The sequence below is a fragment of the Schistocerca serialis genome, chromosome 3 (genome assembly GCF_023864345.2).
Source record: "Schistocerca serialis cubense isolate TAMUIC-IGC-003099 chromosome 3, iqSchSeri2.2, whole genome shotgun sequence".
Classification (NCBI taxonomy): domain Eukaryota; kingdom Metazoa; phylum Arthropoda; class Insecta; order Orthoptera; family Acrididae; genus Schistocerca; species Schistocerca serialis.
The window spans coordinates 694,031,199-694,049,641 of record NC_064640.1 but is presented as its reverse complement, the minus strand read 5'-3'; the positions used below and the strand labels follow the sequence as shown (position 1 = coordinate 694,049,641).

The following is an 18,443-nucleotide window of genomic DNA, read 5'->3' as shown; positions in this document are numbered from 1 at the left end:
ACGATTTCGGTCACGATTTAAATGGTCAAGGTATAACAAATCTTCCTCAATGCCATCCATAACATCAAAACGCGCCGCCATCTTAATAGCGTATGCTTCCAAAACCGTGGTTATGTCGAGAAAACCGGGAAAGAGCCCCGGTTAAATATAACCGCGGTCGATTCCCTCGTTTAACTTTGATCGATGTTGGTGCACCAGAATACTGCGCTGAACAGGATTATATATCGACTTAACCGCGGTTAACTGTTAATCGAGATTGGTGCACTCGGCCATGAGTGTAACAGTTCATCGGCATGTGAAATGGAATGATCACATTGGCTCAGTTGTAAGTAAGGTAGGTGGAAAACTTTGGTTATCGTCAGAATACTGGGAAAATGCAGTCAGTGTACAAAGGATACAGCTTACAAATCACTGGTGCATCTCGTAGAATATTGCTCTGGTATGTGGGACCCAAACCAGGTAACTAAAAGAGGATAGGGAACGTATACAAACAAGGCTGGCACCAATCTATGCTGTATGCAACACTATGTTACAAATTAAACACTCCGTTTAATGTACATCTAACCAGAAGTTGCGCAATATCTAATATCATGCAGGCATTGCCATAAAAACGGAGTCCATATTTGATTTTAAACCCTTCTGCTTTTATTGCTTCTTATTTTTCAGAGCACACTTTTTGCCATATGCTGCAGACTTTTGGAAACTACTATGATTCTTGTTAGTAGCACAGAAACCGTAGCTATATCCCGGTTCCACTCTGTGCAGTGGCATGTGAAGTTGGTATGAAAGTTTACATATATTGATCCAATGAATTATTTGAGAAGCACAACAGAATTTAATACTGGATTTCAGCATGCCGATTTGGCCAATAGGTTTTATTAAATATTGGTTATTCATTTCATCGTGCAGGGTTCCTTGCATCAGTGATTTCACAGGGGATATATAAGAAAATGAGGGGATTCACATGGACTTGGGGGGGGGTGAGAATATGAAGAGTACATTATATTCCATGACATCCGATAAACCATCTTATTAATACAGTTACTTAAGAGGAAGAAAATTTCCGTTATTTTTTCTATACATTTAATGTTAGCAAGGGATCTTTGCTCCATTGCTGCAGGATATGGGTGCTCTTGGGAATGCAATAAGTTCGAAACATCGCCACATACAACACTCATAATAGCCAAAAACTATGGGAGAAGGTTGCACAGGATTTGCATACCAGCAGGACCTATAATTACAGATTGATCTCAAGAAGTTAAGGCTATCATACTAACTAACACCACAGGTCTAATAATTCCAATAAATCTCAGCATGTCGACAGAACCCAACCAAAACTGAAACCTGTACTAAGCGTGTTTTGCAGAGCGCGATACACTCACCACGCCATCACCAGGAACAATGTCCTCTCAAAACCCTGTAGATTTCCTCGGTAGCTGCCACTGTCTAGCACATCTTTACAGAGTAGGGTGTGATAGATCAATAACAAAAATGCCAAAGATGCACCACGCATTTGCTCAGTAGCGAGAACGTTAAAAGGAATGGCAGGAGGCTGTTGTTCTGGACCACACCAGCTTACCGTGCAGATTTTGAACAAATTATGGTGAGAAATTTCCATGACTTTGTGGGTTGGCTTGCTTGACAAATCAAAAAACTTTAAAAAAGGCAAGGCATCCGTTGTCTTCAGCTACATCAGGCCACAATCCCCGTTTGAACAAGATTCAATTGGAAGGTCCCAAGACTCTACAGACATAAGTACAGTTCAAATGGCTCTGAGCACTATGGGACTTAACATCTGAGGTCATCAGTCCCCTAGAACTTAGAACTACTTGAACCTAACTAACCTAAGGACATCACACACATCCGGGCCCGGGGCAGGATTCGAACCTGTGACTGTAACAGCAGCGTGTTTCCGGACTGAAGCGCCTTGAACTGCTCGGCCACAGTGGCTGACCAGGGATTTGTGTTTTATTGCCTTTGTCAACAGGGATTTATGTTTTATTGCCTGTGCTGGCAACGAATACTTTGCAATATTTCAGTGAGTGAACTAGCTTATGAAATCAGAATAATTCATGTGAGGTGAACACTACAGAACTCTGAAGCATTTCTCTGAGTAACTGAATGTGATTTGAACTTGTGGTTTTATTTAGTTATCCTATGTGGAATTTTAATCTGAAAACATATGCTGAATGAACTCTGAAATATTTCTGCGTTTGTACCTGAATTTGCACATTAATTCATGTATGATACTGCTCTGGCTTTCATTAAGCTCTCACACTGGTGTTACTCTGATTCTGTGCTGAACAGTTATTACTTTGATTCAGGGCTAAAAAGACAGTAATAAACTCAGTTATATTTAAATCAAAAGTACTGAGAGTTATAAACTTTATTTTTTCACCAAAAAATCCTGCCAGCATATTTAATTATTGAACATTTGTGACTAGTTTCCAAGGGTAACTGAAACAAATGATTTTCGTTGGCCTCTAGACGGTGGTGTAGCTAAATCATAAAAAAAACCAACCATGCATTCTCAGACCCAGGAAGAATGTTTTCATTACTTCAAATTATAATTTATGCAATAGCATGTGGGGTCTCAAGAGATATGGTACACAAAGTGTATGGTACAAAGTGAATGGTACACAAAATGAAGGAAAAATGTTATTTACAAACAAGTGAATGAATGAAATTAAGTGTTGGTGTTACAGATTCCACACTCAAAATGTGACAGACATCTGCAATGTATCTAATAGCATACACAACAGTGTTTAGTCACTCACATGGAATAATTAAGGTACCATTAGTTGTCCATCCAAGTAAAGTGGTCTGAGATGTCTGGGCAATGGTATAATTCTTTTCTTGCATTAAAAATATTAATTAATGATACATCTGCTTATTTCAATGCATGTGGTCTTCTATTAGCCACTTTTCCTTCATATAAACCTTTTTAATCCTCCAAATTTGACTCTTGATAGTTACCATCAGTGATCGTTCTTTGTCCTTGAATTTCCCTGTGACTTAGGGATGACTTTCCTAATCATGTGGTATCATCTTTCCCATGGGTATGCATTATCTTCATGAAGGCTTAGCTTCACATAACTCTGGATAATCATCAGCCAGCTGGTTTCAGATTTTCAATCCCTTTTCTGTTCGTAGCTATGGAAAGGCACTTTTCCACAACATGGTCATTACAGATTCATGACATGTGGCAATACCATTACAGCCTGATTCTAAGAGTTTTCAGTTTATGGGGAAGGCTTTAAAGCAACCTCTTATGAATTGAATCCAGACTGTCTTCTACTGTTACTCTTTCTGCCCATCATTACATGCATATTCCTGTTGTATGGAGCTTCTTTCAATGAACCTTTTTTGAGACCAAGGCTTCGATGCCACACAGTGGTGCTGGTCTTAGCCATTTCATAAGTTTTGTCTTTTGGCTTTTATGGGTATCTTTGCATCACACCAACTCATTGAACGCATATGCGACTTGCTCCATCCATATGTTATTCTATGAATTATGTCCATTTTAACTGATCTGTTCTCTGATATTACTGGTGCTAGATACTCAAAAATTTTAACTCTTTGAAATGTATCATTATATAGCTTGGTATCTGTGATTAGTGTGGCTTCAGGGCTGAAGTTAATCATGAACATGGTGTTTGTTCTACTGATGCACAAGCCACTTGTTTCACATGCCTTCCTCCAGTTGTCAAGCTTTTCCGAAGTGTCCTGGAAGTTAACTGGTGTAATGTCCACCTCTGTAGGTGGACTGCCGTGCTGAGAACACTGTAATGAAGCATATTTCAATCAATAATTGATAAGCTACAGACACCCCTTATTACAACTATAGAATTGTGACTGCACCATAAGTGTGCACGAATTTATAAACTTTCTGATTGGTAAAGTGTTTCATATTCTTATTATTAGAGATATACTATCCAATCAGTAACATAGTGGTGTAGTTGTTTTCCCTTAAAGTTAATTAATTCTCAGAAGATATCATGATCTGAAGATATTGAAATGTCATTACCATAAAACAATACATGTGTCAAAATTGAAACCTAAGAACCAACAATGAATATAACTTTGTAGATCAATTGTTCATGATTCAGTAAAAGCAATTAGTTAGCTTAAATGCCCACAATTCAAAAGTTTTAATTCAGATGCAATTTCAAGAACCAACCACTTTTAAACCTCATAATATTTCAAAATTCTGTTCTGATAATACTGAAGCCCAAAATTTTCTTGGCAGTGATGTTATAAGATTCCCATGTCTTGATTTTTAAATGAAATATAGTTTATTTACCAGAAGTTTAAATTCTGGATAACTGGGGGCTCACTTAGATGTCAGGCAAGTTTACTTGAACATGAAGGTACAGCATCAAAAAGTAATTACTTTTGTTTATGTAAAACACAAGGATACAATACACTGGGTAGGTGCAGTAAATGGCATCAAAAATCTGGGATTGTTACCTTTTCAATTTCTCTCTTTTGTAACATTGATTACTGTAGCATTCTTTTGTAAATAACTAAAAACCATGATGTGAAGCATTCCTGCCAAAGAGTGAGGTTATAAATATCCAGACTTGAGCTGGGAGGTCTCAGTTGAAGTTCAGATCTAGTCTACTATAGTCAAAAGTATGCATTTTATTGAAAATCTGTGTGAAGTGTAGCACAGAAAAATGCAGCTGAATGATAGAGAGCTACAAGGGCATGCTGAAAAGTAATGCCTCCAAGTTTTTAATGCAAGAAGTCAAAGCTTTTGAAACAAAACAGATGTTTTTAACATTCTACGTCTTTATTCTTCATTTCTGCACACTGATAGCCCTCTGCCACTAGAACTGTAATGTGTAGCATGGTGATGTGTAACGTAACGGCTGGCCGCAGTGGCTGAGTGGTTCTAGGCGCTTCGGTCTGGAACCGCATGACTGCTGCGGTCGCAGGTTCGAGTCCTGCCTCGGGCATGGATGTGTGTGGTGTCCTTAGGTTAATTAGGTTTAAGTAGTTCTAAGTTCTAGGCGACTGATGACCTCAGATGTTGAGTCCCATAATGCTCAGAGCCATTTGAACCATTTTTTTTGTTGCGTAACAATGTTGGTGGATGAGGAACAGCATACTGTAATTGAGTTTGGAATTCAGGGTTCATCCACACACCCTCTCCTTCCACATGACAGTTCCAGACTATGAGTTTTGCCACATCTGCAACAATCCAAAACCCTAAGTTCACTGTCACCAGTCATCCTCCATACAGTCCTGACTTGGCTCCATTTGATATTCTGTTTCCAAAACCTAAAGAACATCTTCACGGACTGCATTTTGATAGGGATATGATGACATGATGCAAGCAGAGGGCAGGTCCATTTTACAGTGATGTCCTCCTGTTGTGAGAAATGTGTTTGTCATCAAGGTGCATATGTCGAGAAATAAATATCTAGACATGAAATATAAAGCTTTAGAAAGTTGATAATTTTTTATTTATTTAGAAAGCTTTAACAGTTTTTACTTAAACAATTCAGTGGCGTTGCTTTTCAACAAGCCCTCAAATGTGAATGAAATGATAACAGCAGGAACCTTGAACCAACAAACTGTGAACAATTATTACTGTATATGCATTTTGAGGCTGTGTTGGTGACTATCATTTAGCATAATTAAGATTATATATTACATGGAAATAAACTATCCATGAGTTTTTATGCCATTTGTCCACATATTTTTAATTATCATACCCAAATTCTCAAATCCAAAAGGACTTCCACTATAGAGATTTTAGAGTCACAGTTTAGAGATACCAACAAGATGCATAAGCTTGACACAGTATGAAGCACAAGCTATAAACAAACACATTTCATCCTGGATTCGATTCCTGGTACTGGTTTTTTCTTGGTGTGAGGACTGGAATGGGCTGCACTCAGCCTTGTGGTGCCAATTGAGGAGCTATCTGATCAAGTAGTAGTGACACCAGGTCAGCTTATCCTACAACCACTGGGAGTGTGGTGTGCTGACCCAAACCACTCAATACCTTATTCACATGAAGCCATTGACTGATGGATGGCAATGGTCAGTTTGGTCTGAATGTGCCCTCTATGGCCAAAAAGACAATGCAGAGATAAGATAGTATGTCCACATCATCAGCATAAAAGAGATACCAGTGGGTTGGTTTCTGTATCTTTGTGAATAGATAGTTTATTGTAACGTTAAACAATAAGGGACTTAAGATGCTTCCTTGATTGACAGCTAGATTAAAATCAAAGCTCTTTGATGTGCCATCAGTACTTTCATTGCCAGTTTGGACAATGTCCACCATGAGTCACGTTAATAGTCCTGGACATGTGCATGCAAAGCTTGCCATATTGTTGTTCTTTATATTCAGTCGAAAGCTTTTTCTAAATCGATCGAGGTCAAACAATGACTTTTGCTTCTTGTTTCAAGATTTGGCCATCACTAGTCTTATTGTACTTTGATAACAGAATTGTTCTTATAAGCTCCAATAAAATAGCCATGGAGGGAGGTGGTGGTGATAAAATTATGGGAAGTTGAGCATGTTTTGCGGGGTCATGCTGAAAACGGTGTTAGCATCTTTTTCTGAAAAATTAGAAAAAAACAACCACTGACTGGTGACTAGTGAAATTATTTGAAATGTTAAGAGAAAGCTGACAGTCAAATCTAGGAGGAAACTAATCAACAGATTTGTAGCCTGAAAGGCAATGTAGTCCCTGTTATGGCTAGACAAGGTGAGGAAGTATCACAGGTAACTGCAGTCAAATACCAAGTAGCGAGACTAAAACATACTGTGCTGCTCAAATTACAAATCAGTGTTCAAGTTTGCAGGTTCCCACAAATGCAGTCAGCATGGGCATTGCATTGCCGAGATATGGGCAAAATCAGAATGCCAATTTGAATGCATTTCCATGTGACCTACACAACTATTTGCTGATTAAGAAAACTGCAGGCCATCACAAACTCTAGGCCACATTGAGACAACTTTGTTCTTAGTATCCTGTGTGGACAGTGCTACATACACCAACTTCATGGTCAAATTCATATTCAATACTGAAATATTACAATGCCTACTGCAGTAAAGGCACAGAGATTCTGAGGATTTTATTCATCACTTTCAACCCAGGTGATAACAACATGTGCCAAAAATTTGGTATCACATTTTGACAAAAAGATGAGTGAGGCAGTAGACTAGCACAACAGAAAACAATGCCCCAGTCCAAGTTCAAGAAGTGCTCACTGGGAGAAAAAAATAGAGTTTATCGAGATACAGTCCTGATGTCATCCAGGGTATATTACTCAGATGAGGCATAGAGATCATGTCATGAACCTCAAGTCAACCTGGTGAATGGTATGAATGAAGCTAAAGTAAATTTACCTATCTGAAGTATCAAATTAATTGCGAGGTACCTCCATATAAAGGATAATGTTGGCAGTTTTGAGACGACAATATCTCTTGATACTGGATCCAGAAAGACTGCACTGTCAAAAGCATTTTATGAAGAACTAGCTGTTGGTTCTCTGGTACAGAGAGTAACGTTGGTACAGTGCAGAAGAAAACAGGTAGAGAGGTGATCAAATGAGTAACAAAGGTAATAGTTTGTTTAGTAATAATGGTTGTGATTAGTGAGCTGAATCTGGATTTCATTTTAAACAGTGACTTAGCAGAAAAGGACAATGTTGGTGATTAGACCACAGTTGCATGAGAAACTTGTTGTGGGGTATAGTGAGTCTTACTGTTGATGTTTGTGTTAAGAGTATTTGGAAACTTTTTCTTTGCACTATAGGAAACATCTCATCTCTGGGGTACACTGCATATCATGTGTACATGTTACAGTTGCCAAATGCTAAGTGTCCACACTTCTCAGTCACACTGTACACTATGGTCATAGAATGAACTGCTGCTTAGGGCAAATCGACTGTATTGCAGATCTCCCATTATCTCTGAGATCATATCGAGAGATATCTATGACCTGTACCACTATATATTAGTTATCCTAGTGCAGTATTGAATACATATGGTGAGTGCACATCACAGATGTATCTAGATACAATATATGAGATGATAAAAGACCTGTAATATAGAATCCTTGCCTGTATCATCAATTTGTTGCTTTCACTCCGTGACAGTAGTGTCCAAAGTGACCAGGTATTGTGGCCATTCAGCATTTGACAGCTGTAACATGTATGCATGATGACCTGTGTACAGCAGATGTGGGACAGATAACGGATCCCATCATGATCACAAAGACATGGTTATAATTAGATTTTAAGTATCTATTGGGCTCCATGTTTTCTAGATCCATATCAGTTTTGGCATCAAAGAGACTTTATAACTGACATGTATGTCATTTGATATGGACAAGTGCAATAAGTAACCTTGTTTCTTCTGTGTACAAAATGTTGTGTTTTAGATATTGATATGTGTATATTTGTTTGTTTGTCCTCTGTATCAGATGCCACTGATGATGGGGTCTGTTCTCGAATATCAGTCTGGCTATTAAATATTTTACCTGCAGCCCATGGTATACAGCAAGCTGTCTTTTAACATATAGCAAGATCATAGGCAGGAGTCACAAATTTGATCAACTGAGAGAAAGATGCAGCCTGTCAAATGGTGGTATAGACTTCTTTATTTCTTTTATATGAATGCATGGTGTCAGTTCCTTCTGACATGTCCGAAAGAACAGACACCACACATTCATATAAGTGATTTGTCTTGATAGACAATGAATCAACCCTCTTCAGTAGGGATGCACAATTATGTCCAATCTCCTGCAGGAATCTCAAACTAGTGAGCATTGAGGACATCGACAAGGATTGTGGATAGGTGTCACTAGGTGGGAATGTGGATCAGCTGAGGTGTGTGCTAAGATAGTCTGCACAATTGCAATGAAGACTGTGTCCAGGTGGTGCAGTGGTTAATGCAACTGCTGAGTGAACAGGAGATCCCAGGTTCAAATCCTGGTCAGGCACACATTTTCACTTGTCGCTGCAATTCTGCATAAAGTTCCTGTGCTGCTGACATCAATAGTCCCTTGCCTTTCTCCCTCCTCCATCTTCAATTTACGTAATATTTATTTCTTGATTGTACCAGCTACACTTAGTGCCTGGAGACAATAGCCATGTGTGTGTGTGAGTTGTTGTTGTTGTTGATGTTGTTATTGTGTGAATGTGTAAGAGTTCTACTTCTGAGGAAGGACTTTGTCCAAAGCTTAAATGTTTTTAGTGTTATTTTTCATTGTGTCTATCTGCGACTGAACACCATCTCCATGTGGTGAGTAGCTATCTTTTCCCTTCATATTGTTGTTAACTGCAATGTTATATTACATTTAACACAATTTGATTTTCTTTCTCATTTATTTTGCCCACAAAAGGGTTAAATTGCAGCCTGTATGCGCAGCACCACAGTATTTGCCAATCAAATGGCCAAGATCTCTCATGTTTAATGTCTCCTCCCTTAAACCACTCATCATGAAACAAATTTGTGCCACTTCATCTTTAATGGTCACAATCACCTTTTCACTTTGCAGCAAATTTCCAATCACAATTTGTTTAATCAGATATAGCTGTTTTTTAAATAAATGGATACAGTCAGTGCCTTTGAACAGCCAAAACTCTAGATGTTGATTGTTTATAAATTCAGTGTATTTAGTAAGCTGTACTTCATGACAATATAAGCAAATGAACTAAGTCAGAATTACTAAAATCGTTACTTGTACTAACTGGTTGTAGCATGCACTATTCAGTGTGGTATTTGTTAATTCAGCAAATTTTATGCATTGATGTTCTCTGTTGAAAATGAAACTATTGAAGCTTTAAAATTGTAAGAAGACATCCAAATGCGTTGCTAATTTCTCTTTAGGAGGAAAATAGTATTATCTGTTTAATGTACTGACCAATAGTCTTGTTGCAGTGGTAACACCGGTTACCATCAAATCACCGAAGTTAAGCACTTGGATGGGTCACTGTCCATGTCTGCTGAGTGCTGTTGGTAAGTGGGGTGGACTCAGCCTTTGTGAGGCAAGCAAACTGACAATGGCCGAGAGGGTGGTGTGCTGACCACATGCTCCTCTGCATCTATATCTGGTGACGCCTGTGGGCTGAGGATGTCACAGTGGCCAGTTGGTACCATTCGGCCTTCAAGGCCTGTTTGGACACTGTTTGCTTCTGTTTTTTCTTTAATGTACTACAATAGTGTCAACAGTGTACTTAAGGGGAATGACACTTGCACTTGATAACAGCAAGAGGTTTTATGTGTAAAAGAAATCTTAAGTATCACAATATTAAATAATAAAAATAATGATAATGATCTGTGAGATGATACATAGCACTATATTGTCTATGATAAGGGGTAATGCCTGAAATTTGGTATTCACTCTCTTGACTCTTTTTATCTTGGAATATTGAATTCGCTGATGATTTCTGAAATTGAATGTCTCCACACTTCTAGCTCCAACTACCATTCCATGTTAAAAGTCTGTTAATTCTCATCATGTGGCCAGAATCATGTCAGAAACAGTTTCACATGACTCACCTTAGTGCAAACGACACCGTCTGTGCATGTACATCTTGCTATCCAATGACTTGTCACCTCAGTGTATTTCATGTTAAAAAAATGGAATGCTACAGCAAACTTTTCCTTATTTAGTTATTTTAGGTCACTACTTTCTGACTGTCCTTTATAGTGTACATACTTTTTAAGTTATTCACTACAAAATCTGAAGAAGAACTATTCTGCAGTGTATTTTCAAGATTGATTTTGAAACTTCCTGGCAGATTAAAACTGTGTGCCCGACCAAGACTCGAACTCAGGACCTTTGCCTTTCGTGGGCAAGTGCTCTACCAACTGAGCTACCGAAGCACGACTCACGCCCGGTACTCACAGCCTTACTTCTGCCAGTACCTCGTCTCCTACCTTCCAAACTTTACAGAAGCTCTCCTGCGAACCTTGCAGAACTAGCACTCCTTAAAGAAAGGATATTGCGGAGACATGGCTTAGCCACAGCCTGGGGGATGTTTCCAGAATGAGATTTTCACTCTGCAGCGGAGTGTGCGCTGATATGAAACTTCCTGGCAGATTAAACCTGTGTGCCCGACCGAAACTCGAACTCGGGACCTTTACTTTTGGCGGGCAAGTGCTCTACCAACTGAGCTACCGAAGCACGACTCACGCCCGGTTCTCACAGCCTTACCTCTGCCAGTACCTCGCCTCCTACCTTCCAAACTTTACAGAAGCTCTCCTGCGAACCTTGCAGAACTAGCACTCCTGAAAGAAAGGATATTGCGGAGACATGGCTTAGCCACAGCCTGGGGGATGTTTCCAGAATGAGATTTTCGCTCTGCAGCGGAGTGTGCGCTGATATGAAACTTCCTGGCAGATTAAAACTGTGTGCCCGACCGAGACTCGAACTCGGGACCTTTGCCTTTCACGGGCAAGTGCTCTACCAACTGAGCTACCGAAGCATGACTCACGCCCGGTACTCACAGCCTTACTTCTGCAGGAGAGCTTCTGTAAAGTCTGGAAGGTAGGAGACGAGGTACTGGCAGGAGAGCTTCTGTAAAGTCTGGAAGGTAGGAGACGAGGTACTGGCAGAAGTAAGGCTGTGAGTACCGGGCGTGAGTCGTGCTTCGGTAGCTCAGTTGGTAGAGCACTTGCCCGCCAAAAGCAAAGGTCCTGAGTTCGAGTCTCGGTCGGGCACACAGTTTCAATCTGCCAGGAAGTTTCATATCAGCGCACACTCCGCTGCAGAGTGAAAATCTCATTCTGGAAACATCCCCCAGGCTGTGGCTAAGCCATGTCTCCGCAATATCCTTTCTTTCAGGAGTGCTAGTTCTGCAAGGTTCGCAGGAGAGCTTCTGTAAAGTTTGGAAGGTAGGAGACAAGGTACTGGCAGAAGTAAGGCTGTGTGTACCGGGCGTGAGCATTGCTTCGGTAGCTCAGTTGGTAGAGCACTTGCCTGCGAAAGGCAAAGGTCCCGAGTTCGAGTCTCGGTCGGGCACACAGTTTTAATCTGCCAGGAAGTTTCATATCAGCGCACACTCCGCTGCAGAGTGAAAATCTCATTCTGGAAGACTGATTTTATCTACATCTCTGTTACTTTTTAGTTCTACTATTATTTCCATTTCAAACCCGTGAAACAATTTTTTCTGAAAATGAACATTACAAGTGACAGTACTGGCACAGATTCACTTGAAATACTTATGAAGTGAGGCTTATTAGTCACTTTGTGGAATGAAATTAAGCCTAAAGGTCTTGAAAATAATAGTATGTAAATAAAGAATACTGCATTCACACAGCATGTGGACATTTTCTACACCTATCACTATATTCGGTTGTCCAATATTTATTGTGGGCACTGTGTATACTTACGTCTTCATGTGGAAGTGTGACTGAGTACCCCTGAAAGCTTTTTTACATGTCCATGCTTTCCTAAATATTTTTCTGGTCATGTAGCATACATGAGGTGCCATGTTCAGAAACTCTGACATGGAGAGGAATATGTGATTGGATGAAAAGTGTGACATGATAACTCCACAGACTCTTGCAGCTGTAACTGATAATCTCATGTCTTCCAACCAATCAGCTCCATAGGATGTTACTGCGCCTAGAAGTACCTCTATGGTTCAAACACAGCTGGATGACATCTTCGACAACAGCCAATATTTTTGTCATTTTCAAGGCACAAATGCAAACACCAAACTGAAGCAGTGGGGAGTGACTAGGCCAAGGAGTATCCTATGAGCTGATTGGGTGAAGAACGAGACTTCATATGTTAGAACTACTACAGCCGTGGGGCTTTGATGTTACTACTTTCACCCAGCCACTGAATAAGATGCAGATCTTTTGTCCTTTAAAGTGGCCTCAATTAAGGAGCTGTTTCTCATTCTTCTCCAGCACCAATCAACTATATGACAAGGGTACTCCCAATTACAAGTTCGTTTGTCACTACTCTTGTTGCATAGACTGGTAGGGATACTCCCCTACGCTCTGCATCAATACTTGTTTGCATGTGTAATTTACTTGTGTTGTCATGACTTTCCACAGTGTGTGTGAATTTGTGTTCATCATCATCATCACCTTTGTGTATTACCATTATTGTTGGCATCTCTGTCTTGCTACACAGATACAGTTTCATTGCCATTGCTGCTACAATCACTTCACCTCTGTCACAGCTGCTGCCACTACAGTTGTCTCCCGAGCATCACAGACACTGCCACTACAGTTGTCTCCCTGCCTCCATCTTCACTGCTGTCACTATCACTGTCACTGCTGCAGTCTTCTTGCCCCTTTGTCTTCATCACCACCACTGCCATCCTCATCTGCTGTCATCACATCATCCCAGATGTCACTGCTGTCATCTCCCACAGTCTCAGTAAAGCTCTATCCCTAGTAATTATTGTTGATTTCTGTTTCCTTCCTCCTAGACCCACAATGGACAACCAGCCACCTTCATCATTTATATCACCCCTTCCTCTGCTCCCAGTATCACTACGTGCAGCACTTCCTCTGGTTTACCTCCCTATGTCCACCCTCCCATTGCCACAGTCTCATCCTTGTTTGCAGTCACTTCCTTCACCTATCCTACCAACTCTTTCCATGACCCCTTCCCCATCACCTACCTTTCCCTTTGCCTGTCTCCCACTTCCTATTTAGCTCACGGCAACCACTTACCCTGCAATGTCTGCAAAAATAACATCTTGTCCTTTACCATTTTAATGTCAGAAACCACAACACAGTCCACAAGCAGTTGTTCCTATTCAAGCCAAATGGAAGGACCTGCACTGTGACATGTCTCACCTTCTACATTTCCCTTACCCTCACCACGTCCCATAATCGCTGTAAAGCTATCAAAGTGCCCTAATACAGACTCCACTACAAGCACTGTAACAAAAAAACTACAAACAACTCCCAATCCTACCCAGCTCCCTCCCCTGCACCTTCTCTCCCAGCTATACATATCTTCATCCTCTCTCATCCTGACCCCAGATTCCTAAATGCTAAATCCCTATCTCCTAAAGTCAGGAAATATGTCCCTCACAACCTCATCACCCAAATCAACCCCACAAAGATTCCATCCTTATCAAATTCATGAATCCCAACTTCCACTCTGACCTCTTCCTCAAAATTATTATTATGTTTAGCCCTCATACCTCCTCATTCCCTTTAACATCACCTCCACATCCGAACAAACCCAGCCTCCTCACTGTTCCCTCACCTTAACTACCTTGATAGAAAATGTTTGTCTCGAGATCACAGTAGAGGTTGTGATTTCTGAACTGAATTGCAGTCCTTCCTTGTAAATCTGCACAGCCCTCTGTATTTACAATGACTTGCATCCCAACTTCCTTATGTGAGTCTTCACAGAATCTGCCACACCGTTGCTCACCTCTGAGGGAGGGAGCCCCCATATACAACTACTGACATCAATTTGAACCTTCTAAATTCCCCCCCCCCCCGCCCCCCTTGCTGCAGTCTTACAATTGTCAAAAATGCCTCCTTTACAATGACCACCTCAACCCTGATTGTAAGAATTCTCCTACCTGTCCTTACTGTAAAGACACCCACTTCCTCAACCAGTGTGTGAATCTTGCTTTGCCTTCACCCAACTTGACACTTTTGTTTAAATCTCTCCATCCCCTCACCCATACAACCCACAGCCTAGGCTCTCATCACGGTGCGAGAACAATTCAGAATCTTGTATCACAACATCCTCTCCCTACCCTCCAACAAGTCCCTTTCAATGCATACCCTATCTCAACACAACACTGTTACCTTCATCCTTAGTTAAACATTCCTCCAACCCATTTACACCATCCAAACCTCTCCCCATATCCTCCACTGCACAGATAATCCCCTCACCTTGGCCAGGAGTGGAGTTGCAATTAGCTACCACAAAAACATCCCCATTTGGCCATAACCCTGACTCAGTAATCCCACCAAATGCCTCATCCATAGCTCACTTCTTCAAAACCCTGTCACCTGTGCTATTATCTACATTTGACCTTATCATCTCATATTTCCTCACTTAATAGACTATACCTTTTCCACCTACACTGACAAGTGAAAACATTATGACCACCTTTTTAATAACGTGTTGGTTGACCATGCAAACACAGTATAACAGAGATTATGCCTGGCATTGATTCTACAGTCTTGACAGGATTCCAGAAGTATGTGGCACCAGATGTCTACAAACAGATCAAGCAATTACCCCAAATTACAGGATGGTGGTTTACAGGCACACAATTGGCACCTGATGTGTGTTCCGATGGGTACAGATCAGGCACATTTACTGGCCAAGAAATCAATGTGAGTTCACTACCATGCTCCTCAAACCAGTGTAGCAGGATTCTGTCTGTGCAACATGGACAGTTATCCTGCTGGAAGATGTCACCTCAACAGTGGGGACTTCAAGCATGAAGCAATGCAAATTGTCTGCAGTAATGTCCATGTAGTTCACTGCCATCATGATGCCTTCGATAACCACCACAGATCTCATGGAAGCCCAACTCAGTGTACCCTGTAGCATAACTCTGACCTCACTGGCCTGCATCCATGGTGCGGTGAATGTTTCGTGCAGCATGACCCAACCATTGACCTGGTATAACAAGAAATGTGTTTCATTCAACAGGCAACACGTTTCTGTTTATCCACAGGAAAAACTCAGCGATGCTGTTCCTACTGCAATCGTAACTGATGTTGATGGTGGGTCAACACAGTGTAATGGTTCCACCTGCTTTTACTTCTTCATTTGTTTGTCCTCGGTGTCAATGTACTGCCTCGCTACACTGGCTGAAACATGAGGTTTTTAATTTGGACAGTGACTACTGTAAATAACGTAGCAGACATACGCACAGTTGTGTTTCACAGTACTTTAATTTCACTTTTCATAACCCACTTATAATACACAGTTATACGGCCAGTGTGCAATTGTTTAAACTTTCCATAAGCCTCGTTAATAGTTAGCAGGCAAATCTCCACATACTGCTACAATATTTCACTGTTGAACCTCTATGAGCAGTAAAAGACTAACCACAAAGTTCACAATTCTTGAAGAATAATCAGGTATGTATGGAGCAGACATTGTCACTGTTCTAACACAAAGCCTAATTGCTTAACACTTATTACACTGTTAAGTTGAAGCATTGCTGTTAACTAGCACAGGTGACTTGTCTGAAACTCGGCCGTGGACTGACTGTCTCGTGACCAAAAATCGGGCCCTTATATATCATCACAATAACAGGTACTGAAACTACACATTGTTTAAAGTTAAATTTACAGAAATTACAATTAAAACTTGACTCATTCGATTAACTGAATACATCAAAACATTGGTCCTTTTTAACAGTTTTTCTACTACTAGAGTTAGGCCAAATTATTTGTTTAAATCATGAAATTAACAAACATAAGTATACAAACAATACTTTTGACAAAACTGTTAGTTGATTTGGAATTAATTAAGGGTTGGCTTTGCTAACATGTTTTCCAATAGAGCCAAATAGATACTTTAAGATTACTAGTATTTCATCTTCCAAATGCTTATAATTAATACAGACTTTATATTTGTTTACATGTCAACAATAGAATTTAAGTTACGAAACAATTACTGACTTCACCCTATAACAAAAGATACTAACTAGGAATAGTCAAAATAAATTAGAAAATCAATTACATACATAAAACTAAGCACAAAATTAGATCTCGTGTCACATTTTTCAAAACTGAGGGCCAATCTTTCTCTTTTATGAAAATGCAGATTATATTCATGTATGCTAATGGTACATAGTTAAACATAAAAAAATGATTTTAAGGAAGCAGATGGCAAAACAAGAGGGGAATTACAACTACCCAGCTTGCTTATTCACAACAGGAAGAGGTAGGGGTTATGTGATGTGGAGCTCCATATTCAACTACGGCCTCTGAATGGCATACTCTGAAACATTTGTGTCTGCACCAGCATTGCACTCTGTCATTGGATCTGCCACAGATCACTGCCTGTCCTGGACTACACAATGGGGGATTCTCTGACCTCTATGTTTTGTGATGAGATGTGATCATCCAATACCATATGGCCTACTTGTTACTTCACCATCCTTCAGCCACTTTCCATAAGTGTTCAAAACAGTAGTATGCTGACAGGTGACCAGCTTCATTATTTCAGAGATTCTCATTTCCAGCCCCAGCGCCACATCTATGTGATCTTTGTCAAAACCACTGATATCAATCAATTTCCCGATTTGTTGCCCATATCTTCACTATAACCACTGCCCATTTGTCTATCTTCCACTAACATTCTTTCCTCACTGGGTCATGTGCTTGCAACTTCACCAGGAGGCATTCAACCTCACAGTGGGCAGTATTTTGGCTCATAAGTGTATATCATTGCCATTGATCTCAACACCCATAGTAGATCCTTGGAAAAAGTCCAGTGCTGGAATCAGTTTTCAGATTCCCTCCAAGGTGTCATTGCTCCCATCCCCAGCACACCCACCCTGACTGCAACACCACCTCAGATGTTGTCCTATCATCTCCCATCCTCCTTACCCCATGGAGAAATCCTCAATCCAATTAGAAGTGACCACTTACATGTTTTCCTCACTATCTCCTACCCATTACCTCATCCTCATATAAACTAACCCCATTATCCATCCAAAAGTTACCCACAACTACTCCCACACCAACTGAAATGCCTACTGGGAATCCACAGATACCCAGATTGTAAGCCACCCCATAACTTAGCAGCAATGTGATGACATACCCCATGCCACAGCCCTTCTGCATCAGACCTTGTCAGATGCTATATCTGCCCACATCCCTACTAAGGCCATATATCCTCGTCATACTGCTCCTCCTAGAAGCCCTTCTCCTCTGAGAATCTCATAACTTGTATTGCACATTTCTAAGGATTTGTGATCATGATAGGCTCACATGCCTCCAGCAAATACAGAGATACAGGTGGAATTTACTCAATGCAAAAAACACTGGGACTGGCACCAAACTCAGTGCTACTCTCCCCATTAATTCTTCCAGGTACTGGAAAGCATTCCACTGACTTACTGAGGATAACCCAATCCCTTGCTACCCACTCCTCCACTCACTACCAGTCCTTACTTGACAACCAGAGCAATTCTGAGCACTTTGCATCTTATCTCTCCAACATTTTCCCCATCCTTGATGACACTCATTTTGATTACTTCTTGTTCCCTACCATACATGAACACACAAACACTGCTATTTCACCCATAGCTCCCACCTTCCAGTACTTTGACAATATACCAGAAACAGAATTAAACACCCCAGTCACACCGTATGACACAAAACGAGTACTTCACAGAAAGCACAACACATCCACTGCTCATACCTGCATTACCTATTGACACCATAAAAAATGCTCTGCCTCCTTTCTAGTCATCATTGCAAACCTTTGTACCACTATTCTCTCCAC

General features: G+C 40.5%; 1 non-coding gene across 1 annotated transcript; it reads right to left on the bottom strand.

The window, feature by feature from the left end:
* Positions 1–11,386: 11,386 nt before the first annotated feature.
* Positions 11,387–11,461, bottom strand: Trnas-uga (transfer RNA serine (anticodon UGA)). Its single transcript has one exon. It is a non-coding gene; the product is annotated as a tRNA-Ser (tRNA).
* Between the last annotated feature and the right edge of the window lie 6,982 nt (positions 11,462–18,443).